Raw genomic sequence first — 27,827 nt, forward strand, 5'->3', positions numbered from 1 at the left:
CCTTAACCTTGGACGTGCCGTCATCAGCTCCCGGTGAGTTCACAGCAATCAACTTCTCCGATTCCGGTCCGTGCCTTAGGCCATGTCCACGCTGCAGTGATGCTCCAGGTGACTCAGAGATGGCTCATAAATTCAACTGTCTCTGCTCCCAAACTCCAAGTGATATAACCTTTCTTTCTTGGGTTGCAAATAAGTTATTTAAAAATAACACGGGGAATGATTAATCTGTGTGGACTTTGCTCATTGATTCCTCTGAGAATGTGCCAGTGAAGAGAGAACCGGAGGCTTGGGCTCTGTCAAGGAAAGGTAGGAGAAGGAGGGAGGGGAAAGGGAGGGATGGCTTCCCCGCACCTTGTCTGTGTGTTCAACATTCGTCAGTGTGGGGTATCGAGAAGAATGCGGGACTTGGAGGATATGAGGGGCAGTCCCTTGGGGCTGAACGTACTACCTTGCAGACTTGTTTTAAAGCGTGAATGAAATCATTCATATATTCATTCACTCATCAAGTAGGTATTGAGTTTTTACTAATTGCTGAAGAAAGTAAATAATACAGAGTTCCTGCTCTCATGGAACTTACATTCTAGTGGTTGAGTAGATCGAATACACAACTGAACAAATGAATATGTAAAACCTGGGCAGGTGGGTGCTAGAGCCAGGTCAAGTGAGGAGGACCGACTGGTCGTGCTATTCTGCATAAGGGGAAGCCTCTTTGATGTGAGAGGTGCTCTGGTTCAGTGCCCGCCTGAGTAACGTGAAGAGGGAAGGGTATAGAGAAGCTTCCAGCACAGGGCTGGGCACACGGTTAGCACTTAATCAGTCATCACTTTTATTACAAATACTGTCATCATTATCCTTGATAATAATGGTATATGTTAAGCCTGCATGCCCTTTTGAAAATTTGGGAGTCTATAAAGTATATATTAGGAAGGTTTTTGTTTTTGTTTTTGTTTTTGTTTTTGTTTTTGTTTTTGTTTTTGTTTTAGGGCACACTTATACTGGAATTCTATATCTGTATATAGAAAGATCTTTTCAGTTACAGTTTAATTTTGGAGATAGCTAGTCCTTTTCGAAGGAAAATCAACAAAAGCTAATTGCTTTGTGTGGTTAAATATCTTGAGATTCCCCCCCCCCACTTTTTTACAATTAAAAATTTCTTGCCTACCTATGTCGTGTCATGCCCTGGGGAAATAAAAATGTAAAATTGAGACTTTGCCCTCAGGAAGCTTATAATCTTATTTTTTCCCTTAATAATTCAGGACTCTTGCACTGTTTGAATAGAAACTGCAGGAAGGACTTATATGCTGACAAGGCTCTGGAGAGTGTAGAAAAAAACAAGTTGCATTTGAGTGTTAACTTTGATGCTTGTTTAGTTTTATAAAATATGTAAGAGGCTTTTCCATTAGTGAATAAGACTTTCCAAAAGCTTTCAGAATCTCATGTCACAAGTAGTTAAATATTGCTGAATGGGAGTCACCCAGACTGACAGCTTGGAAACTGCAGCACTCTCTGTGGTTTAGGGATGTGTGGCCCAAGTGAAGCCCCTACTCCCATATTCAGTGAGGTCATCAGGTCCAACTGATTCATTTGGTCTAAAAAATCCAGACTACATGGGAATCCAAAGTTCACTTGGCAACCTTTGTTATCCTTTGGCCGTTGTAAGCAGCCCATCACACCCTGTCTGGGGAAAGCTAGGGATGAGAATCTCAGCCTAGGTGCATTTCAGCGCTGGCATGCAATAGAATTTGGGGAAAGTGATTTGCACGTGGGAGGCACGTGGGGTGTAACCCATGGCACAAATAAAACACACCTAGAATTTGCTTTCCAGGCTCTGTTCCTGCTATTTGCAAAGTCTGTAGTTCAGGTTTGGGACCGGACATGGCACCTGCTCAGAGAGGCTCGCCCTCGCTTTAACATACGATGGCTAACCACGCTACCTTCCTTCTCCGGTTTTTGCTCTTCAGAGGAACATTCTGTTCTATTCTATCCTCTTCTGTAGTTTTCTATTGGGTATGCATTTACATATTCGTTGGCTGTGGATCCTATTATATGTGTAAGCCTTGAAAAGGCAGGAACTTTGCTTATTCACCTTTGTAGGCCCAGCGCTTGGCCCAGAGTGGGCTCCCAAGGAATATTTGCTGAATTAATGAGGTGTAGCGGTGATGCATGGTCGGAGCAGCAAGTACCAACCATAAAACCCTTGGGACTCAAGACGGTTTGGTTAAGGAGAGTCAAAATGTGAAATCAGAGCAAGGCGTCTAATGTATGTTAGATGGCAGAGCACGTGGGGCTCTTTTTAGGACCATATGAAATAGTGACACATGTAATTAATTATTTTTTCTAAACTTGATGATACGAAGGTAGTATTATGTGCCAAATGTTAACAGAACCATATGGATGGGGCTAAGTCATTTGCATTGATTACTTTTAATTATGTATACTTTTAACCTTTAAAAACTTTTTAAAAAAATTTTTGGGGAAGGGGTATTATTTGTTCAGCTTTAACAGTAGGACTCGTTGATTCAGGTTACAAAGCATCCATGTTCTAGAGTGGGGGTGCACGTTGATTAAAAGCCACTGCTCTAGCGACATCATCTTTGACCTTCATGCTATTCTTCAGGTCATATCCTTTGCTGACACTACTGACAAAATCTGGATGGCTTGAACCAAGAGTAGACCCCTGCTGGCAAAATCTCTAATAGTGACATTCCTTTGTGAATTCAGAGAGTTTTAAGAGAATTTGCTGGATACGACAGAGATCTTCTTCATGTTGCTGTAGGTTATTTATGTAGCTTGTTAATCATCCACATTCCAACGAAGAGTCATTATAAAAGGCTCAGGATGTCTCCTTTCCCCCTGAACCTCACCACCTCACACATCATTCATCTAGGCTAAAGCCAGACCACTGCTCTCAGAAAGTAAACTTCAGGCAATTGTTCAAACATCCCAGCAATTACTGATACAGAATACCTTTCTTCTCACCAGTTCTTCCCAGTCTTCTAAGTACCTGCTGTTGAGGCATAGTGGAAGCTCATGGAAATTAAGACTCACTGCCGGGAAGCAGCAAGCTAGCTGCAGGAACACTCTTTTCCCTGAATATGAAGGAAGAGGTGAGCCATCCCTGAATGTTTGGGCACAGTGAATAATGAGTACACCTCAGAGGGGGAGGAAGGGAATTAGAGGCTGCATTTAAACACACTCATGTATACATGTTATCAAGGATGTGGGCTGAGTTTTTTGATTGGTGGTATCTCAAAAAATCATACTTTCATATATTGCTTAATGAATTTAACTGGAGAGAGGGCGATGCATTAGGTAAATCTAGAAATCTCTCTTTTTGAATGAAAAGATACTGGTGTCTGGTGTTTAATTTCATCTATTGACAGGAATTACCTACGCCTCAGTTTTCAGACAAGTAATGAAATACAAACAGTAGGCTCTTGGGCAGGCAAGGACTCCCTTTGCAACATCAACTTTCCAGTATCATGGCGGAGGTGTGATTGTTGCCATTCCAATTGAGAGCTATGGCTGAGGGACCACAGTTAACTCTTGGCCTTCCCTTGAATGAAGTCAAAAACTTGAGGCACTCCAAAATTGCATACTGAAGCTTTTTCTTGTTCTTTATGCACATCTATTTTCTCGTTCGGTTTTATCTGAATAAATACTCAGACATTCTTCTTGAGGTGCAGCAAGTTATTAGGGATAAAGGAGAAGGCTGCCCAGAAGTGTCTGATTCTGCTCCCCAAAGGCATAGGTCCCCTGGGAAGATACTAAGAGTAGCAGTTGTAAGGATCAGAATCTTAGCCAGGGAAAGGTACATGTGTGAGGTTACCGAACCCAAAGAGTGACCCACAAAGAGAAGCCAGGTATGAACTGAGTAGTCAAGCCATCAAATCAGAACCCCTGGATCTGAGAGAAGGGATTCCCAAACAAAATGGCAGCAATTAAGAAGGCGGCCAGAACCAAGTGCTGGACACACAAGGAAGCTAAAGAAAGCCCCGTAAAGCAAGCAGGAGGTGGGGGGCAGTAGGCTTGTTATCTACTCCCTGTATCTATAGGCAGAGGCCCGCCCTGAGTGTTGAAAGTTACAGGGAAGGAAGTAAAGGGCAAGTATGAGGGATCCTGGGCAGAAATCAGGGGGAGATGAAATAATCTGTCACAGATAGTCCAAAAAGTCTCTATAGTTTTCATGGAATAGCTGATGGTCAGTCATTTTCCCCTTGAAGTCTCTGAGTCAAGGTGACTAGAAAGCAAAGATGATGATGGATGCTTGCAGCTTCTGGGCGAAATTATAATTAGTAACGTCGTAGTAATTAGGCAACTCCGGGTGTGTCTTTATTCTCTTCCAAATGTGTTTTCTTTGCTGAGGCTTAAATACCCTAGAGCCGTCGTTTGAATTCCCACAGAAACAGACCCCAGGACAAAGATTCAATGGCAGGTAGTTTATTTGGGAAGTGATCTCAGTAGAAAAGTGAAGAAGTAAGACAGAGAAGGGAAGGTAGCCAATAAAAGGTTTTGTAATCAAGGAAGTTATAAGCAGAGCTCAGTCCTGCTGGAAAACTCTGGGAAGCCTTGGAGTGATCCACCAAGAAGTGAAGGAGGTGGAATATTCGCACACCAGCTCTTCTGTCATTTCTTGGTTAGGGCTGCGGTGGGAGTTTGATTCCTTGGCACATCACCATGCAAGCAAGCAAACTGTCATGGTGGCCAGAGAATGCCTTTTGGCAAAAAAACAGAAAAAAAAGGGAAGTGATGGCAGTTGAGGCAGCCTATACCAAATTGGTCAGGGAGAAGGGATAGAGGCAGGGCACTGGTAGCCTCTGCTCTATCCATGGCGTACCTTGGCTCAATGTCCTGGTCTTAAGCCCATATGGCAAAAACAAAAACAAAAACAAAAAAAAAGGTAGACATGAAATGAGTGTCTTCATCAAACTCTGCACCTGGACTTTTTCTATAGGACCTAGATGGACAGCTTAGATAAAAACCTTCTACATCCCTTCACAGGCCTTTTCTCCCTAAATCCAGTTTTCTCCTCAAAGAGGAAGTATGATTTTAGTGGAATCACATCCGTTATAACAAGACACACACGCTAAGATGTTCTAAACCTTTAGCACTGGAAACCTGTTTTCAAACAGGAAGGGGAAGCTCGACCAGGCGGCAGCAATGGTGACTCTCCCCTTGGAGAGTCACTGGTGCCCTAGCATTCTGCCTCTTTATGAGCTGTTGGCTTTTTACATTTTTGGTTCAAACATGCCTGCATGCTCCCTGTCTTGAACACAACAATGCTAGAGAAAGGATAGAAGATTAACAATGCAAAATTAGCTACAAAAGTGAACATTTGTTCAGCGCGAGAAGGGAAATCATAACAAAATTTAAATTTAGCAAAGCTTACACATATTAAAATATTAAAAATTCAGAAAAATAACAAAAATTTAATTAGCTCTTTGACACTCCTCTATAAAACAGTTTTTCCTGCTTTTTATGGCTTCATGCTCTTTGATTGCCTCTTCATATGACAACAAAGAATTTGTAATATCATTTTCTAGAGAGAGAATAGAAAGATAATTTAGTCTTTTCTCTAGCATGTTGACTGAAGTTTGCTTTTTGTTATTGATAATTTTTAAAAAAACTTCTTTCAGTTACAGTACTCATTATTGGCAATGTTATGCAAATTTTAAGGATTGTTGTCAAGTTTTTGGAAAAACTCAAGCTTCTTTCATATATGAGCTATGAGATTTAGAAGAATCTTCTAGACTACAACTTGTTTCAGACATTTCAAACGTTATTTTTCTTCCATGGCCACATATAGTCAGTGCCCCCAAAGGACCCTTTACATCTCTATATGACCCTTGGCCCTGCATTCTCGGACATATTGGTACCCATGGTTGATGGAGTGGTGGGAGCCCTCTTGTAGGTAGGTTATTCCTGCATGGGATGACTAACAGTAGTTTAACTATATGTGGAAATGATTGTGAGCCACATAGTTAGAAACATTAAACTCAAGCTAAACATATTACCGACTCATCTGTCTCTTGGCCAAATGCCAAGAATGCCTGCGGCCACTCCTAAGCCATCCAACCAAGGAGAGTGTGGAGGGAAAGTTGGAGTTCAGTCGTCGTTGAAATTTCTTGCCTTAGGAACTGTCACCGAAATATCTAACTGTGTATACAAAGGGCCTTGGGAGGGATCTCCGTGGTAAGGAGACCTCAAGTTTAGATTCCCCTTAGCTCCACTGCCTTTGCCCACAGTACAGTTTTTAGAAGCTATCATGCTCTTTACTTATTTCATATCCTGTCCGGGAGACCTATATTCTGGCTCCCAAGGACTGGTATACATCTGTACGGATCTTGCCTAACCCTTTGCTTCCCAAATCATTGCCTGTCTCTATGTGGCAGCCTCTCCTATCCAACCTGATTCTTCTGGATCAAGTCTAAGGGAAAGGTTTTAATGAATTTACCCCCTTAGGGCTTGCCTTCAGTTGTCCTGAGGGCTGTCCCCTCCCACCAGCACCCCCCCAACAAGTGAGTGATAAGATTATGGTAGCTGATACCATAAATGACACCAGACAAATGGCTTTTAAGCAAGGCTTGACCACTATTACATTCTACAATATGGAAGAGGTGAGTTTTATCCCATTTAGCTTTATGGAGAAGCAGTTTATTAACCAAATGTGATCAGCTTATCATTTATATGAAAAATATAGGGGTGGGGAGGATTTTTCCATCATAGGAAGGTATAAAGCCTTTGACTGGAATTTAGTTATCAGGGAAGCAAGTTTGCCTTTGAAATACTTGGATAAATTTGCACCATTCTTCCTTTTCCAGCATGGGTATGAGGGTGAAGTTTCTAGAACATTATTCTGAGTTATATTGACCTACCTCTTCCAGTGTGTGGAGGTTCTCTGAGGAAAGTCACCTCTGTTAGCTAAAGAATCTCTTTACCAAGGTTCCTTTCTTGTAGGGTTGGGAAAAACCAAAAGGTGGTTTATAAAGCTGTTCAAAAGAACTTCTTGCCCTACCTCATCAGCCTCTGATACTCATAAATGCATGTTGACGTTAAGAGTCATTCACAGACTCTCTCCAAGTGATTTTTGACAGATTTGGTTTTGTGAAAGTAACCTTGGGATCTGGACCTGCCATTAAAGGGCCCACACTCGCAAACTCCACCACGATCTTGAAATTGGAGCCTCACTTTTGCCTGTGAGGAAGCCGTTGTAATCACAGAGAATAATAGTTACATACACTGGTGATTTGTATGGAATTATTCTTGAATTTATTATTTAATAAAGAATCTTCAGAAATAGGCAAGTTAAAAATGTCATTTATGTCACAGATGGAAAAGCTACATATATGTATTAATGGAATTCATTCACTGGGTTATGGTCCCAAACTTCTCTTGGGACTCCACAGATCCACTTGGCATGTAGACCTCTCTCAGTTTGACAGGAAGGCAGATTTGTCACCAGATATTATCTGTGAATAGCCCCGGCTTATGCAGAGAATTCTCTAGGGGGCTCAATAAGAGATTCTCTTCTGTAGCAGATAGCCTAGAAAAATGCTGAGGGGAGTCAGCCCAGAGATTTTCAGTGACGTTGGTTGGTTGTGCTTTTCTGGAGCAGACAAAGATACCTGGGCCATCCTCACTGCACAGAGACTCTCTGTAAACATTCCTCTGGTCAGCACTTTTCCATTCTAGGAACGGTTAAAATTCTCAGGTGTCATCCCCAAAACAGATGCTGTTTCTGCCAAAACATTGTAAAAAGCATCCATCTTGAAGATGTGAGAGAAACAGATACTGGAAACTGCAGTATGTGCTCTGCTTGTTAAGACTTCACCCAATGAAACTTTTATGTGTGGGGAACTGTTTTCCGGAAGCTAGTGCCAGCTCGTGAGCAGGTCATTCCCTAAGTGTGGTGTGGATGCGGTTGGGGAATTAGAAGGTCTTAAAATGATCACAGGGATTTCTTTTGAGCTCTCAGTTCTTCAAAAGAAAAAAATACAAAAAAATGTATGTTCCTGCCAGAGGTTCAGAGAAACCTGGACATAGCTCTTGTTTCTTTTGTTTCCGGAAACAAAGCATGAGATTTGCTTGAATCCTACACATGGGAGACTCTAAACGTAGTCGTGCTCTTTGGTTATTTTTAGCGCATGGGTCTCCACCTACTCTCCTTTCTTATTATTCTCAGCCCCTCCCCCAGCACCGGGACCCTATATTTAGATCGGAAGCATCATCATCAGACACTGTGTAACCACAGCAAGGTTGTGCCTGTAAGTGTGGCAGGATATGGGGTTATTTTGCCTAATGGAGGAGATATCCTTTTGGGATAGTTTCACCCTCGGGGGGATAAAGCTTTGCTGTAGGTAAGAAACTTAATTAGCAGACAGGATCTCTTTAATATCATTTTGTAGAAGGAAGCTTTTTTTGTAATAATCTGGCTTTCATTGCAAAAAACACTGCTGTCATGTATTACCAACTTCTTGGAGTAGATTCTTAAAATATATAATATATATATCATTTATTTTCTTTATATATATGTATTTTATTTATTTTATTTATGTATGTATAAAACCTCCACAGGAGAAGGGTCCTCTTATTCATATTTGGGTAAAATAAGAATAATTCTGGCTAATAACAATTTTTTTCATCCAGAAAGATGTATATTTGCTTTTGAAAAGAGAAAATAAATATATGAAGATATATCAGGAAATAACCCAGAAAGAAAAAATAATCAATGCCACTGTGTTTGATACTAATTTTAATAGTAGCTAAATAGGTGCTAAGCACATTTCATGTATTGTTTCATTTAATCACCATGTGACATATCAGGTGTGTAGTAACATTCCCATTTTACAGACAAAGAAGCAGAGGCGTAGCTAAATAATCCATTCAAGGTCCCTGAACTGGTCAGGTTTCAAACTCAGGTAGGCTAACCCTGGGCCAGAGCTTTTAACCGTAATCCTCATTACCCTCAGATAAGATTTTCTGATGGTTCATGTTATCTTGTGTGTATGAAGATAAAATTGATTATGACCTGGGCATCTGCAGGTGGCTGGAAAGAACAGAGCCTGTCACCCTTTATATAGGCAGAGTCCTTATTGTCCATTAAACTCTAGGTCTTGATTCAGAAATTTTAGAAAGAGGCTTTTTGTCTATTGCTTGTCATGGAGTAGAGTTCTCCCCTGTAGTTCTCTTGTTACTGAAAGCCAGTCATACGACTGAAAAGAGTAAGTTTGGAAACTACAGATTAGTTTGAAGTAAGATGTTCTTTGACTAGCTACTATTCCATTCCATTAGGATAATTTCCTTTCCTTCCCTTTTCTCCTGAAAGTGCTTTATAAAACCACAGGCTCTTCAGAAACTGCCCTTGTCACCCTCCAAATGCATCCGTGTCCATGAGTACAGTATCAAGATGGTCAGACACTCTCTGAATGGGGAAACGGGGAAGGATGTGCTCCAGACATGGCTGGGCTTTATTTATGGGGGAAAAAAAGCAAACAGTGGGAGATAAGGTCTCAGGTCTGTTGTTTAGACTAGCATATCATTGCCCATCTAGGACAAATAACTTGCCTTGTTCCTTTGCAAATCTAAAAAAAGACCTTTTTTTTTTTTTTTTCTGTTAGAAAATACCCAGCTTCACCTGTGTGCTTTCTCTCAAAGGCAGTACTGTGGTATTTGTATCAGAGAACTTGCATTTCATTATTTTCTTCTTCTGAAGAGTGGTGTTGGGTACAGGTAAGCTGTTATAGACTTGATATCAAAGTTTTGTGTTTAAAGAAAAACACCCCATTTTTAAAATGGGGGGAAAATCCTGGCATTTTAGGGAAAGGTTTTCTCTGAAGGAGGGAGGAGAAAACTATGGAGAATAATGAATTCATCAAGCTGAAAATGCACGAGGCAGCGAAGCGCTCAGGCTTCAATACATGGCAAATGGAAAGAGAGCTCCCATTACTGTCGAGATGCACAGACATAGCCCTGCTAATCGCTTGGTCATGCTTGGGAGACACTAAGTCATCACAGGCCATGACATGGTGAGAACAGGGTGCCAGGGGTTTGTTGTAAGAAAAAATTGTTGATTTAACATCCATAACCAGCAGCACTCCCTTCCCCGACCCTCATCCTCAGATGACAGGCCTTGGTTGGAAAAAGGCTTGTGTGTGTGTGTTTAACTCTTTAAGTTCAACGCAATCAGAAATCCTATGGGAGGTAAAAATTGTTAAGGAAGTGACTACTTGAACCACGAAATTAATTTTTGTTTATTTCCACAATTTCTATATGCAGATGACATTTATTGAAGAGTTGCTTTGAGGCAGGTGTTGTTTTGAGTAATATCTGTATATTACCTCATTGATTCCTCCCAACAGCCCTATGAAACAGGGTACCACTATTGTCTCCATTTTATAGAAGATAAGTAGCCTGCCCAAGGTCCCATAGCTAGTGAATAGTGGGACCAAATTTGGAACTGAGATCGTCTGACTCCAAAGCCTGTACTGTTGACCATATGCCCTGTATTAGATTATGTCCTTTGGAAAATCCAATGAAACCAGATGACAAATTAGTTGAAGAGACAAAGTGTACTTTTCCATTCTTTCAACATGTATTTTATTGAGCATTGTGGTAAATTATGGTGGAGTGGAAAGACAGACGTGCACATTACTGTGATAGAAAGATGCATTAGGGCCAGAGGTGGCATGGAGGAAAAGGCATCCCTATCTCTCCAGATTGCTTTCATGTGACTAGAATGGTATCTGGCTGTCTTAGTAGTTACTCAATAAACAGTAGAGTCAGGAAGGGGTTCAAATGGGTAACATTTGAGCTGTGACTTTATGATAAATAGAAGTTTTCCTGTGGTCAGGATGAGAAAAGGGATTACAAGATGAGAGAAAAGCATGTGTAAGACAGGAGACCACCTGAACTATTTTGGAAACGACACTGGTTCTGTGTTGCTGGAGCATAAAATGGAAGATGATGGAGTGTAGGCAAGAGGGGGAGCCATGATTGTTCAGCTTATGGTAGCGTTATCATGGACATTACATACCACGCAGGTGGATGTGGGTTTATTTGAAGGAGTGAGGATACCACTGAAGTAATGTCAGACAGTGGAAAGGTAGTCCCTTTGAGGTAGGGAAGCAGCACCTTGGATGATGGATGGAAGGGGTTGGGGAAGTGGTCAAGACTAGAGTGGTCCTGAGTGAGATTATGTGAGTGTGACCTGGTGCGGTGCCTGTGGAGTTGGAGAGGTGGGAGAGACTTTGAAGCAGTCTGTCAATAACTAGACTGGATGAGGCTGGTGGTTTATTAGATGGGAAAAGAGGAGATGGGAGAGACTGAGGATATATTGCTGGTTTGAAAAATAAAATCAGTAAGCAATGGTGCCATTAATTTGAGGAGGAATACAAAAATGGTACAGACTTAGCTTAAACATTGTGAGTTTAATTTTGTCAGCATTTTCAGTTGGAGGTTCCTTTGGGGCATGGCTGGAGATGTCTAAAAGACAGTCGGACACACATGACTCCAAGTTAAACAACAGACCATGTTGGAAAAAGAGGCATCAGTAGACCTGGAGGTCTCAGCTGATGAATTTTACTAAGCAAGGTGATCATTCCGTGCATGGCGGTGGAATGCAGAAGGCGGCAAGCATTAGTACTACACAAGTTCACCGATCGGAGAGACACAAATCGGAGGGACAAATAGGGTTTCAGTATGCCACAGATGGGGTTATTAAAAGGACTTCACGTAAGAAGGGATTTGGGACTAGAAAGTTAGGCTTTCCATTGGGTGGAAAGAAAGAAGGGGAAACAACAGTTTTGTACAGCAAAGTCCTTGGGTTTAGCAATGTGATGTTTTAGAAGCTTCCCTTGGGAGATGTCCATTTCAGACATTGGATTGTTTGTTTCTGGAGGTTATGGGGCTTTAGGAATTATTTTTAAAAGAACTTGGGGCTCAGTGACACGTGTGCAGTAGCATTAAATCACTGTGAAGCCCTCTTCTGAAACTGGACAGCTGACTATCTGCCTAATGTGTTGGTGACAGTTTTCCCCTAAAATAAAATTTCAATTTTTACCCCATTACCAAACACTTACTCTAGTTCTTAATATGTCACCAGTCATAGTTCTAAATACTTTGAATCTATTAACCTTAGTTTTCACAATACCTTGAGATAGGGACTCTTGTTATCCCCCTTTTACACAGGAGGAAACAGGCACAGAGTTTGAGTGACTTGTCAAGCAGCTAGTAAGTGACTGATTCTGGATTTTGAATTCAGATGTCCTGGATCCACTATCCTATACTGTGTTATCTCTCCGTACGATGTCCAGGTAACCCAAGGATTGAAGACTCCTGGCAATGAGCAAGCTTTCTGTCTTTTGAGAATCTCAAGGGATATGTATGACTGGCAAATCATAGGTTAGAGTAGGGACAGGGGTGGCAGTAATGCTGTAATACCATATTGCGGCTGTGTGGTTAGTGCCCAATCCAAGAGCAGAAAAAGTAAGTTCAGAGGAGAGACTTAATGCCCCATAAGGCCTATCCTGAATTACACATTAACACCCTTCAGGGAAAGGCCTGTCTGGCATGTCCCCATCATGGGGTCTCAGGAACTGGGGCCAGAGGAGCTAGTACCAGGGAAGGGGGAGAGCTAGAGGAGCTTTTCAGTTTTCGAAGTCAAGCCAGTCTAAGCTACATCTGTGAGTCTACCTGGCTAGCTTCCAGAAGAAAAGACAAGACAGAAGGGAAGGGAAAGGGAGACAAAGCAGGGGAGCAAACTTCTTTAGGGTGGGCTGTCAGATCACATGAGTGAAGGAGAAGAGACCCAGCCCATGTGCACCTGCTTGCTGTGGCCTTCAGCTCCTGGAGTGGTTCACCCCTTTAAGCATGTAGCAAGTCAGCTCCAGAAATGTGTTCCTCTAGAAAGAAATGGAGAAGAGAATACTAAAGGAAAGGGACTTTGAACTCCTTCTTCAAGAAGCCAAAATAGCCCATGGTTTTCATTTCATTACTTGATACACAAAAAATTTCTTACTCAATACAACATAGCTGTCCATTACTGGGGCACGATGGGGTATGTGTGTAGAGATGGCTCTTTCTGCCCTGTCATTGAAGAGATTGGCATTCAGAAGCATGTCACGTGGCATTGGGAAACGGAGACACAGGGTGGCCATGGGGTTAAGAATGTGGATAGATATCGAAAGATAGATAATGCATTTGACTTTACAGAGACAGCACGCAGTGTCCGGGAGATCCTTCCTGATTCTGGTAGGATTAGGGTAGCACATTTGAATAGATGGTGTTTTATTCTCTGTATAGAAAGAGTGAGATCTGGGTTTTAATACAGAGTTTGACACCGACTGTGTACCTTAGGCCAGGAACTAGCAAACTTGTTCTGTGAAGACCAGATAGTAAGTATTTTCCTTTTTCTCTTCAGCTCTGCCATTACAGTACAAAAATGGCCTTAGGCAGTATGTAAAGTAATGAGTATGGCTGTATCCCAATAAAGCTTTATTTGAAAAGCAGGTGCAGGTGGGAGGTGGAGATCAGGGGAGTCCGATTTGGCCCAGCAGCAGTTTTTTACCAATCCTTGTTTTAGGCAAGGGGCTTGACTTCTCCATGTCTTGTTTCCCCTTCATCCCATTGGTAAATTATTCTCACCCAACAAATGAGGAGGTTGCAAGTGCCTGGCATTATAAGTAATTCCCAGATGAAGAAAGGCTGGGTAGGAGGTCAGGACACCTAGACTCTTGGAGGGCCAGGCACCGGCCAGCTCTGGGACCTTGGCCTTGTACTTACTCTCAAATTTTAAGGAACTTTTCAGCTCTTACGTTCCGTGTAGAAGGGTCTCCAAATAGGAAGTACGAGTAAGACTAACAGTATAGTTGAAAATTGCATGAAGTTGTCCCTTCATTTCTTAGGTTAAAAACAGAAGCACAAGTCCTCACTGGAAAATTTGTTTGTGTAGTCTCCAATTGGTAAGAGTTTTTCCTCCTAATATCATTGAGTTACATTAGAACTTGACTGCAAAGGCTTGGCAGATAACATCTAGTGCCCTAGCAGAAGGGAGGAAATGTGTTAGTCTAGAAGATTGCAAAGAAAGTTTCGTCTAAAAATGTTTTAAGCCAGTAATGGATCAAGTATCATTTCTCCAAACAATGTAAGAAGCAGACATGAGAGAAGGAAATGACATTTCACTGCCTTTAACCCTTTTAAGAATATAAATGTAACCGTTCTGAGCATAGTATAAGTAGAAAATAATTCTGTCTTCACTCCAGATGCTCCGTACTCTGGAGTCCACTGTGATTAAACTAATAGAGGGGTGGGATTCACCTACTTCCCCTCTAGGGCACTTGATTTAAGGCTGGACACAGAATGGAATGTGCCTAAACACTCTTTCTCTCTCCTTCTTTATGAAAGTCATATGAGTAATAAGGAGGAAAGACAGATTCATTTGAGTACAACCCATCATTTAAGCACAAAACAAAACATAATCCTCATTATTGAAGAGTAATAAAAATGAGTCTAAGTGGCAGTTAGGTTCCTACAAATAAAAATTGCGACCACCGCTGCCGTTGCCTGTCTTTGTGAAATGAAGGGATGAATGCTACCTTTGTTCAATGAGCCCATAATTAAGAGGTGTTTAACATTGAAGGCTATTGCTTTAAAAAGATATTGCCAAGTAAATGTCAGACCATTGGAGACACTGGGTTATGAAGGTTACACCTGCCAAAGGTAAACTGAATCAAACAGCCAGTGGCACTGACATGGTTTACAGATTCACCCAAGAGCTAAACATTTGCAGCCTCCTGGAGGAGTGTCTTCATTTCCTTCTTTTCAACTTCTTTTTCTTTTAACCTGGGTGTGCTGGAGTGGATGGGGGAAGGAAGTACTATGTGTGTTGTATACACACACACTTTTAAGAGCATTTTCTCTGTTGACATTCTAGATTATACTCCTATAGCTTCAAGTAAGTATTAATTTAGAATTATTAAAGTAATTTATATTTCACATATTTATACATCTTCCACACCTAACAACTTCTTCATACTTTTTGTGTTAGCACTAGCAATTTTCTTGGATAGACCTTTCCAGGTAACTTGAATTGGATGTTTCTATTAGTTGGCATTAGATAGATGGTGAAACATGCTAAAAAATAGACTTCAGCCCTGAGAGAATTGCAGAGCTAATGAACTTACAGACAATGGTTGGACCTATCATGGACAGCAGCCTTTTCTGCAGTCTTTGTCATAGGGTAAGACAATTTGATGCTGAGCTTTTTAGTAGAAGGGGTTAAGGTGATTTGTCCCAGGTATCTGTTCTTTGAAGTAGAATTATACAAAGCACCCAGCAAGTAGTGGGTGCTCAACAAATTGTGGTCCTTTTCCATTAGTGTACGTGGTGTTCTGCATATTCCATCAGTTGTTTGTTTTTTAATCTAAGGAGGGCTCTTTGCAGTTGAAGAGGTTAGATCCCAGACCTCTGTGTCTCTAGCACCTCCCCTCAAGGCTTAAAAGTAGAGCAGCAGAATACTAGAAAGAACTGAACACTCCCCAAATTCTGTGGGTGCCTCCTTTAACGGGCACTATTTCCAAAGTGTTTGAGCATAATTTCCTTCTCTGGCTAGATAGACATCAAGGCCAGAATAAAGGAAGGACCCTCCAACATCATCCACCGAATTGGCGAGACAAATTCATGTTCTGCACTTTCTGATTTGCCCACTTTGGGCTACTGGTTTTACCAAAAACAAAACAGAATCTGCTTCTTTTCGTCTCCCCCCTTTCCATATCTGTTCCTGATCCAACCAGATTGTTGTATGAAGAAGGTGGTACAAGATAGGACGTTGAAAGAAGAGTGTGAAGTAGAACAGTTCCTTGGTTCCTTGGTTGATAAACAATCTGATCTCATTTCTGAGTCCCCAGTTGATGTTTGTTTTTATTAAAAATGTCTGAAAGGGTAACAGTTCCAAGTATATTATCCAAGGTAATGACATTAACTAGCTTTGCTGCAGAATCAATAGGAGAAACAAAAATATACGTCCGCTGATTCAGAACGACACAAAACAAACGTGTTAACTAAGGCAGATAGCCTCGACTGTTTAAGCATACATCATATGACGTCTAAGTCCTATCCGCAGCTCCTATTTTCGGGGGGGAGGGAAATTTATAAATTACTTTTTAAAGTATGTTTGTAGCCTGCTGAGATAATTCTGAAAAAACAGAAAAGAAAAAAAGAAAGGGCAACCCAGAAACCACCGTCCCTGTCCTCTGAGGGAAGAGAAGAAGAGAAAGAATGGAGGGGGGTGGGAAGGGAAAAAAACTTGTATACTTCATCCAGGGAAAGTAATTGAAAATGCTAATTCTGTGCCCACAGACTAAAACTTTGAAGGACAGGTCCTTGTCATTGGACTCCTCGAGAAACAGCAGAGCAGAAATAAAAATAGATCATTGACCAAAAATATCCCTTTCCAACTGAGAAGTTTTAAAGTGCTGCTGCCCATTTTTCTGTTTAAAAAATTATAAACCAGCCTTTTTATTCTTTACCTTGAGAACTTTGGAGACTAATGTATATGTGGTTTAGGAATAAAAATATTATGATTCTCAGTTTAAGAAATGTTGAGATCTTTTTAGTGCTATTTTTTTTTCCCCTTTGGAAAATGAATTATCTGCAAGGGTCAAGTTCAGGTTATTGTCACATCAGGCATTTCAGAGGCTCAAGGCAGTTAGCAATTTTTTTTGGAAAGATGAACATAGTTGGAAATTACCTACTTTTTTTCTTTAAATAAACAGAAATGTTAATGAGTGTAATTATGATAATCATTTCTTTCCACTTTAGCTTTAAGTGCAGGAATTACACCAGGGTTTGTGATTGATTTTCAGTGTTGTAACCAGTGGGGTGGGGACACTTAGGGCAACATAGGTTTGGATACTGCCTGATCACGTACTGCGTTAAAAACCAAGCATGCATTTACTGGTTCATGAAAATCAAGATGTTGTTAGAATGCAGAGCCAGATTTGGAATCCACTCCTTCCTTCTTTCTTTCTTTTCTTCTTTGACATGCATTTATGAATCCAGCATTCTCCTGGGCACACAGCAGTGAATAAAGGAGACAGAAGCTCTGCCCACATTGAGCTTACATCTAGGAAGAAAGTAAACAAAGAAGGATAATAGGCAATATGTCAGATGATAGGAAAAACTAGAGAGAGGGAAGGAAGGTGGAGATGCGCTTTTCACTAGGGTGGTCAGGGAGGACTCCACTGAGATGATGTTTGCAAAGAGACCTGAAGAAGTTGCCAGGGCAGTTATGTGGCTGGTGGGGAGGGCACTTCTGGGTAGTGCAAACAGCAGATACGAGCATCCTGAGGAAAGGAGGTGCGTGGTACGTTCAAGGAAAGTGAGGTCAGCAATGGGGCTGGAGGGAAGTTTGCCAGGGAGAGAAGAGTAAGAGGTGATGACGGGGAAGAAATAGGGCCAGGTCTACATGTGTAGGGTCATTTGGGTCGCTGACATGGCTCTGACTTGTATCTGAATGAGACGAAGCCTGTTTTTGGAGGATTTTGATGAGAGGAGTGACATGATCTCACTTACTTCTTAAAGGATCATTCCAGCAGCTGTGTAAGGAGTAGACTGAGGAAACGCAGGGACAGAAGCAGAGAAACCCCCTAGGAGGCAACTGTACGAATCTAGGGGACAGGGGACAGTGTCTTGGACCCTTGAGGTACACCTGGAGGTGGGGAGAAGTGATTGCAGTCTCTGAAAGGAGGTGCCAACACGATTTGGTGGTGGTTTGGATATGGGGTAAGAGGGAAAGAAAATTTTTGAACTGCAGGCTCTCATCCCACAACCTTGAAAACCTGAGACAGTTTCTCACTCTTCTGTTGGGGATAACAACAAAAACATAGATGTGCACTTTACTGTACTTTAAAAATTGGAAAGGTTTTATCTATGTTATTTTGTTGAACTTAGGCAATAGGTATTAACTCATCATTCAAACTAAGGAACAGATGCCTGTGATATTAAATACTCTGACCAAGTTTATATAGCTGATCAGTGGCAGAGCAGAGACACTCAGATTTCACACAGAATTGGTGTCGTAAAGATAATCTTCCTTATTAAGTGCTAGGACCGTAGCTTCTGGGGTTTCAGCATTTCAGTTATCCGAAGAGTCCTTTGAGGAGCTAAGTCAATGCAAAACATCTGAGATACTATTGTTAGGAATTCTTATGGTAGGTAAACATGCACTATCTTTTGTCCATGAAGACAGAGGTGCTGACCTACAGTAAACTGCATCTGGCCATGAACTTGGTGTTCTTTTTTTCTGGTAACTAGCAATTGATTTACCCAGTTTGGGCCACTGCACTCTCATGTAGTGACTCTTATGTACTCCACTGACAGTTATCTGTGGTTTAGGAATGCCTTCTGAAATGTGTGGAATTAGAGCAAGACCCATTCGCCTAACCAACAATTAAAAACATGACTTTGACTGCTGAGAGTTAGAATGCTAACCAGCTAACGAACCTATCACGGTTACCACCATTTTATGGGTGTGGGCAATGACTGGCATTGCTTTGGCATATCAAATGCTTTTGCAGTTGAGAAAGCCAACTAGGCACACTTCTTGGTCTGATGAGTGGATTCAGGGCTGAAGAGCAAGTTGGACTGTCTTTTAATGGAAAATATTATAAATAGGGTAAAAAAAAGCCCTACCAATTTAGTTCATCAGAGGTAATAATATCTAAACACCTTAACCTCAAAATCATTAGTCTTGAATATCTCAATCAATATGGATTCTCTCAAAAGTCAATTTGCCACTACAAATATGATTGTTTAATAATTCACAGGTTGTGGGCCTTCAGGCTAGAAAAGGTGAGTGTAGCTGAAGGAAAAGAGGTAATCTCTACCTCAGATAAGATTTCAATTAGAAGAAGGAACGTCTATGAAATAGAGTTTAATGTTAGACGTGACAGACGCGTGCGCGTGCGTGTTGAGCTGTACGTCCTCCTGGAGAGATATCCATTTAGTTCAGTTTCATTGTTCACGTTCAGATCAGAGCTATTTAGCTATTTTCCTGAAGTATCATACATATTTTATTAAAATAAACTGTAGCAAATTTCGGTTTTACTTACTAGATTAAAAACAATAATTTTAGATAGCTAATGACTGGTGCCAAATCATACAGACATTTTTCTCGGCAGTATTGGAGAGAAAGGACATATGAATCTTCGAAGGCATTTTGGTAACTGTTTCGTGGCTTTTCTTTTTTTTTATATCCGAGAAGGTGATATTGTTTTGTTAATTTTGCCTTTGGAGTAGCCCTTGCCTGATGTCATCAGTTTGGAGCCTGTGAATTCCCAGTCCTTGTAATTCTTTCGAACATGTCACTTTCATGATAAATCTGTTCACTGAAAAGATGTTTTTAAGCCTGGCTTCATGAGAGCTCTCCCTTATCCTGCAGTTACACGATGTGGACATACCAATTACTAATGGTTCTTATAGGTCGCGCTTTGATTCTCTTCACTCTATTCTCCATCAAGAATCTTCTGGCTCAAGAATCTCTTTAAGCTGTTATGAGGAGAGATCGTTTTTTACATATTTTTTTCTCAAACAGCAGTTTTTGCAGCCACGGACTAAAATGTTCCTTCTATGTTACTTTACAGTGGAATAGATAACTATTGGAATGGGGGTTGCTGAGGTCACTGCTATACACCCAGGAGAATGTCCTGTCACCTGAATGACTTGGTCCTGCCCCCACCCTGGGCCACACCCCCATGTAGGGCTGGGTGACCTTTCTGTCTATTTGCATAATCTTCCTTCCTTGGATTTATTCTCCATGCCTGGGTCAAAAAATGGGGCTCATTAATAAACATTTATTGAGTACCAACAGGGTATTATGTTCCAAATATATTCCCTTCCCTGTAGGCTTGGAATCTACAATTTTGGCTCCCAGCAGTCACCTCTGCCCTGATTTTGAGAAGAGTAAGTTATCTAAGCAATTGAAAGGACATTCAAATATTTGTGAACTTCAAAGGGAGATAGTCCTTCATCTAAAATGTCCTTTTAGATGGTTAAAATTCTAAATATTCTACTTGTCTAGTAAAGTCCAGTGAACTGTGAGTTTCTGGGATGCAGATAACCCTGATAAGGTTAAAAATATTAACACTCATAGATAATAATTAGGTTATCAAGTTAAAAGCATCTGTTCAGTTAGGTATGAGGACTTTAGAGAGAGAGAGAGAAAAAAAAGAACCTCATAAAAATTGAAGAACATTGTCAAGGTCATTGGCATATAATTTTTGAAGTCATTTGGGCTAGGTGCTGTTGTGCTAAAAATTCGATCAGTAGGCAAAGTTGAAGAAGACACTGTGTTGTTAGGATGTGTGAAGCTTTTTACTGAAGCATGATAAATAATTGAAAATGCCTTTAGCAAATTCGCGTTTTAATGGGAAAATACTTTGTCATGCAGTTTTTCAATTAGTATTCACTAATTCAAATTGGTTTATCATTTAGCCAACTGCGCATTAGATTTTTAGTGATGCATTTTCTCATCTTCATTTTTATTTGTGGATTTTCCAGTTGATAGTAAAACTTTCAGTGGCTTCACTAATGTTTCTGTGAGTGGTTCTCGGCACTTTGCTGCCTCTTGCAACACCTGAAGGAGTAAATTTATAAAAAATCACCATCAGTGGCTCAATCAAACTGGATTTTGGTGAAGGGTTATGGGATTGGAGCTGTTTGAATTAGAATCTGGGGTAGGGAAAGGGATGCATTTTAATTTGAAATAAAGAAGGTGTTGATTCTTTTATGTGCCCTTCTCACTTTCCCCCAGACTCAGAGGAATCCACCCATTTCAGTTTGGAAAGGCGTTCTCCATCTCAGATTTAACACTCTTCTTTGCAAATTTCCCTCCTTTCCGCACATCCCCGCTCCAGTTCCCTCATTTAAGCATCTTCCTGAGGCCCCTGAATGAACAGGGGACATCTCTCCTAATTTACTTAGTCCTTCAATTTCTTTTTATGAGAGTTTGTAACTTTCCTCCTAGAGATCATTGTACACATTTTGTTAGATTAGCGCCTGAGTATTTCACTGTGAGGGGTGCTGCTAAATGCTGCTGCCATCCACTTTTCCTTCTGCAAGAAATGTTCTCCTACTCTTACTCTCCCCTCTTCTTAGAATAACTCCTATTGAATCTCGAGGTTGCAGACTTCGAGGACCTACCTCAGATTTACTGAGTCCGGATCTACATTTTAACAAGACCTCCGCCTATTCTGGCAGCACATCCTGCTTTGCAAAGTGCTGCTCAGAGTGACCTGGAAGGCCAGGTTCTGAGGTGCAGTCCTCACACTTCTTGGAGTAATGCCCTAGAACGTGGTAATGTGACAAGACCTGTCTCTGGACCTCCATCTCCTCTCCTGACTCCCTTCTCTTTCCACTCCTGGCTCCTTCCAGTAACTCCTAGTGCCTTGTGCACACGTGAATGAATACTCCAGTCTACACATTCATACCCATTGAAATAGTCACTCTTTGGCTTATCTTCGAGCCTAGGAATGTACCATTGACGGCACAGTCAGCCACTGGGAGGAACCCATCAGGCTTAGGGTCATAGGGCTAGAGAATTCTAGGGTCCCAGGACTTAGAGGGTCTAGAGGTTGGACATAGACTCTAGGTGGGCATATCCCCATGACCCTATAGACTTCTTGTGCTATGGAAAAGGGCATAACCAGAGAAGGGCCTGTTCAAGTGCAGGGCTCAGATAAGAGCCCTTGCTCTGGTCTAAGGGTAATATTGGATAAATGTATCTTTTTCTCTGGGTATGAGATTATTGTGGTGATGGCATTCAAGCTAGAGTGTCTTCAACCAAATCAGGTAATGAATAGATGGAAATGTGCCCTAGAAAACTCATCTACACATTAAAAACATAGAGCTATTGAAAGGCATCCAGGATCACCAAATACCTTAGGGGCTGACAACTCTAACTGAGGTCTGAGTTTCCTGTCATTCAGGAGGAAAGATATGTTGTGAGAGATTTCGGTGATTGAACCCTGCCACAATGAATCTGAGAAGGGGGGAGGGGGGACATGTGTATGACTTTTCAGTTGCATGATATTTGATGTGTCCATAATAAATTTGACTTGCATTTTCACAATTAGTCCAAAGCTAGCTCCCTAAAAGATATTCTGTACCCTCTTTCAAAATCTGACTCTCCATCAAATGGAATTTCTTTTTAAAAAAATAATGAAATGTGATTAGTGCAAATGTCTGTGAAATTTATTGTACTATTAAAATCCTATTGGGTCTTTGTTTATGAAATGTATTTTTCTGTATTTGAGGTTTAGGGAGGCTTGATAATGAGGCTTTGAAGATTCATGGCCTCTTTTCTATGGCTTAATTTAGGCTCTATATCAAATATGTAAAATAACATTATATCTTCCCACCACCTCTGTGGATCATACATTTTGTTATTATTTCCCTGCCAGAGTTTTTTTTTTTTTTCCTCTTCTCCTTTTATAAATACAGACGTACTAATAGTAGGAACATTTGTAATATAGAGAGCCATTATCTAGAGCAGAGAGGAGTAAGTGTGGATGATGATTTCACCTTCCAAGCCTCCCTGTAGGGTTAGGTGGACACATGGTGGTCCGCATTCAGTGTCAGCTGCTACCTTCGTTCCTCTGGACACCCATTCGTTCTGGTTTAGGAACTGCATATTCCATGATGTACTGCCAGCACCTACACTCCCCACGGCCCCATCATTCACTTTCTGTGGGGGACGACTGACTTGCTCATCAGAGTTGCCATTGGCGCACAGGAATGGACATGATCGGGCGGCATGGTCCACTCTGCGAGGAGATAAGGGTGCTGGCAGCGCACCTGTGACTTAAGGAACCATCAGTGGTTTTTGATCCTCTTACATTTTATCAAAAAGCATTAAGGCCATTTCTGTCCCTTCTTAAGCAATTCTTAGGTCCTGCGATTTTCTTTTTTCTTAACCTACATTGCACCAGTGACTTCACATTGCTCTAAGGAGGAAGACCAAAATCTTAAACACGGCCTGAAAGTCCCTGTCTGGTCTGGCCTTACCAACCTCTCTCACCCCTGTTCCCCGCCCTGTGCACCTGCCCGGCTGCCTTCTTTTAGATCTTTGGACTCAACATACTCCCTTCTGCCACGGAACCTTTGCACCTGCTGTTGTCTCTGCATAGAAATCTCCAGTTTTTGCCTGGTTAATACCTACTGTTTCCCCAAATATCTGCTCTGTCACCTCATCTTGTTGGTCAAATCCCGTTATTATACACTTTCAAGGCACTTATTTTCAATAACGTGGCTTTGAGTAATGTCTGCCCCTCCATTGGAATGAAACTCCTCGACAGCAGAGGCTGTGTCTACTTCAGCTTTTCCTCGGTCTTCCCAGTACATTCCCTAGAACCCTGCACAGAGTGGGTCCATATTGTCCCTTGTGGGAAGAATCAGAGAGCATTGCAATTTTCCTCTTCTCTGAGTTTTGCTAAGGACAGCCCTGCGTGTTTAACGTTTGCCAGCTTTTCATCAAATTACTTTTAGAGGTTGGTGACTCATTTAAAAATGCTTCATTTGGGAGTAATGGTAGGGGCTAGACAGGTGTTCATTCAACTTTTACAAGAGAGAGCCAGTAAATAGAACTATATGGTTTGATGCCGTCAGGGTCCCAGAAAACCCAACAGAAGGCTGTCGTTAGAAGACGGAACTGGCTAAGGAATTTTATTGACTTTGAGCCCAATTTTTATCCTGGGTGGCACCAGAAAGTGTCACATATTCTATCCCTCTATCTCTAGGCAAGATTGTTTTAATTCCCTCAAGTGATGGTGGTTTTTACCTCAGAAGGCAACTCTGTTCCCTCCTTTACAGCCGGTGCCACGGTCAGGGTGCTTTTCCTGCTGCCTAATATAAATTCCTCTTGCTATAATTTAATAAGCCTGTTCTCTTCGTCCTTTCCTCAGGGAGAATCTGTTTTGATAACTATTCTTTACCTAGATGAATCACATTTATATAGTGCCTTACACTTTACAAAGTATTTTAAGCATGTCATCTCATTGAATTTTTGAACAACTCAGGGTGCTGAGTGTTATTTCCTTCCCTTTCACAGAACAGCCTGGAAAGATGACAGAACTTACTCAGAGTCACGTGGCTTATACATGACGCAGATGGGTTTTGAACCCAGGTGTCTGCGTTTCAAAACCCCAAGTTGTTTTCCCGATATCAGGAGCCAACCTCAGTACACAAGAAGAGTGGTAGTCTACCTGGTTCTTCTCTGGCTTACGACCATCATGTCATATTGATGTATGTTTTCTCAGTTGCTGTTTTCCACACCTGCCTTCAATGTCACTGTGCTTTTCTGGGCTATATGGTTTCCAAGCGTAATATTGGCTACATAGCCCTGAAATAACAGTGTCTTAAAAAAAAAAAAAAACCCAAACTTTGGAATGATTAGATGTCAAGGACTCCTTCCACGGCGTACTTTTATTCGTGCATTGTGGCGTGTTGCTGGCTTTGTTGTTTAACCCCAGGATTTGTTAGCCTAACAGTGACTTTTACAATTTAACTAAAAAAAGAAGGTCCCTGCTTGCGGGAACCTAAGATCTAATGGATGAGGTGACAGAGGCCGGGCTTTACAGAGTGAATATCTAGGTTGACATGTTCATTTATATCCCTCTGTCTGTCGTGCCTTCGTGTGGGAACATGTTTTTAAACATTCACAGACAAGGGAGTTTTAAGCGCTTAGGTCTACTAAGCCGTGTCTTCTTAGAATGAAAACAGAGGAAATCAGAAAAAGGCAAAGACTTACGCAGAAGGAACCCGGTCAGGTGGAACTAAGCAGGTCCCCAACATTTGGTGGTACGTGGACGACACCGGGACCTCCCGCGGCAGTCACCAGCCTGGGGTTGGCACTGCTGCCCATCTGAGGTACGAGGGCTGCTTGCCCACATCCTTCAGCTGCTTCCTTCCCCCTCTCTAGCTCTGTCCATCCCTTTGTGTTTATTCCACCGTTTAGAACTAGAACAAAGCTTAAACATGAACTAAAGAGAACAAAGCACTGCCAATTTTTCTTTATTGGATTGTATACATGAGGCCAAGTTTGACTCTTACTTTAGAATCATTAACAAATGCATTAGGTAAAATAATTGCAATAATGATCTTGTAAGAAGAACCGTACTAGGTGATTCTTTTAAAGTGAATAATCTGTAGTGAAGATTATGTCACAGTTTATTCTGTGTGTATATATGTGTGTGTGTGTTTCTCTTTTAGCCAAATGGTTTTCAGTAGCAATTACTGAAGGTTCAATGACCTTCTGGTTCAATTGAATTAAAAAACTTAAATGAAGTTTTACTAGTATCAGTCTTTGCTGTCATACAGGTAATTGAGAACATGATGTATGTTACAACAATGCCACCTATAGTTGGTAGCCTTAGTTTAAACCAAGGTAAAATTTTACATAACTGCAACAGAAAAGAGCCTAAAATAAAAGTCTGCTCATCAACGGTGTTTGTGGAGTGCCTATTCCTCAAAGCACTAAGAAGAAATAGACAAAGAAACAGTAAGGTACTCGAGTAGCGATGACTTCAGGGAAGATGGGACTATACTTAAAAAAGAAATCCTTAATTAGAAATAGATTTCATGTGTTGTAAACATTGCCTAAGAATTGTGGCTTCTCCATTTACTTTCTTAATGGTATCCTTTGACGAAAAGATTTTCATACCTTTAGTTAGATAGAATTTACCAATCTTTTCTTTTATGATTAGCACTTCCTCTGTTGTCAAAGATAATCTTCTTCCTAACTGAAGGTCATAAAGGCATTCTCTTGTATTATCTTCTTAAAGTTTCAGAGGTTTGCTTTTCACAGTTTTGAATCCATCTGGAATTTGCTGCTGTGTATAGTATAAGGTAGGATTTCTTTTAAGGGTAATCAATGATCTCAGTACCATTTATGGAAAGAGTCCATCCTTTCCCCACAGATCTGCAGCTTACTTTTGTTAGATACCAAGTTACCATCTGGCGTGGTCCTGTTTCTAAGTTCTCTGGTTCCACTGATCAATTTGTCTATCCTTGTATAAATATACTGTCTTTTTTTTTTTTTAAGATTTTATTTATTAGAGAGAGTGTGAGTGAGCACAAGTGGGGGGAAGGGCAGAGGGAGAGGGAGAAGCAGACTCCTCCCACTGAGCAGAGAGACGGATGCGGGGTTCCATCCCAGGACTCTGGGATCATGACCTGAGCTGAAGTCAGACGCTTAACTGACTGAGCCACCCAGGTGCCCCATAAATGTCATACTGTCTTACGTTAGTTTTACAATAAGTCCTTATGACTATAGAAGTCAGCAGAAGGATGGACAAATAAATTTGGTGTGTTCATAAAGTGGAATATGATAGAGCAGTGAAATCAATGAACCACAGTTATGTATCAATATATGGGAATCCTGGAAGCATAACATTTAATGAGAAAACAAAAAACAACCAGAGAGGGGCGCCTGGGTGGCTCAGTCTGTTAAACGTGTCTACCTTGGCTCAGATCGTGGTCCTGGGGTCCTGGGATCCGAGCCCCATGTTGGGCTCCCTGCTAAGTAGGGAGTCTGCTTCTCCCTCTGCCTCTGCTGCTCCCCCCTGCTCGTGCTCTCGCTCTCTCTCTCTTGAAAAAATAAATAAAACATTTTTAAAAAACAACCAGAGAGGACTCATGCAGCATGATACTATCTTGAAAGATCACATAGAAATAAATCTCAGCAACACATTGTTTAGGGACACATCTTGTAGTAAGATTTCTAAAAGAACAAAGGAATGATATGTACACAATTCAAGATAGCATTTTCTTCTGGTGAGGAATGGAGCTGAATGTGGCGGAGGAAGAGTCCATGATGGCTTTCACTGCCTTGGCAATGCCCTTTCCTCAGGCCGGATGGGAGATTCATGAGAGTTCATTAGATGTGTATGTTTGATAATATACATATGTGATACATAAATTATCTTTATATTAACTACTACAAAAATAAAATTTAAAAACTATAAAAATATGTATGTTATGATAATTTTATAAAAGCATGTGGATATTAAATTTTTAAAAGCTCGAAGGGATTAGAATTGTGTTTTTTTATATTCTAGACTTGTTTCTTTAATGTTTTATTTCTAATTCAAATTAAATCTTTACACACATATGTATATATACATATGTAATATGGATTGTAAAGAGGGAATAGTCTTTCATGGGGTTCTTATGAGGATTAATAGTTCCTAGCATATGGTAGGCACTCAGTAAAATTAGTTTATTTATCTATTTTATTATTATTTTATTTAATAAACTCTCTATACATGTATGTACATGTATGTGTATAAATATATATAAGTTCTTGGGGTGCCTGGGTGGCTCAGTCCGTTAAGCATCCAACTCTTGATCTCAGCTCCGATTTTGATCTCAGGGTCATTAGTTCAAGCCCGGTAAGCCTGGTGTTGGGCTCCATGCTGGGCTTGGAGCCTACTTAAAAAATATATATATTTTTTTATATATAAGTATATATATATATATATATAATATATATATACACACACACGTATTTTGTATATATTATATATAAATTATTTAAATTTTTCACTTTATTTTAAAAAGTCTGGTTCATATGTTTACTTAGCCTCATTTTGAACAAAAAAACTCGTCATAGATTTTAGCTTTGTGTTTGGAAGCATAGTTACAAGGGATTTTTTTTCCTTTTAAATAGATTTATTTGCACATTTTGAAGAGAAATACTTACAGTTGAAGACTACAATTTCATGTGTTGACGTTTGCAAACAGTCCAAGCAAGCAGTCTTCTCAATACTTTTAGACAG

Source organism: Ursus maritimus, unplaced genomic scaffold (genome assembly GCF_017311325.1).
Source record: "Ursus maritimus isolate PB19 unplaced genomic scaffold, ASM1731132v1 scaffold_2, whole genome shotgun sequence".
NCBI lineage: Eukaryota > Metazoa > Chordata > Mammalia > Carnivora > Ursidae > Ursus > Ursus maritimus.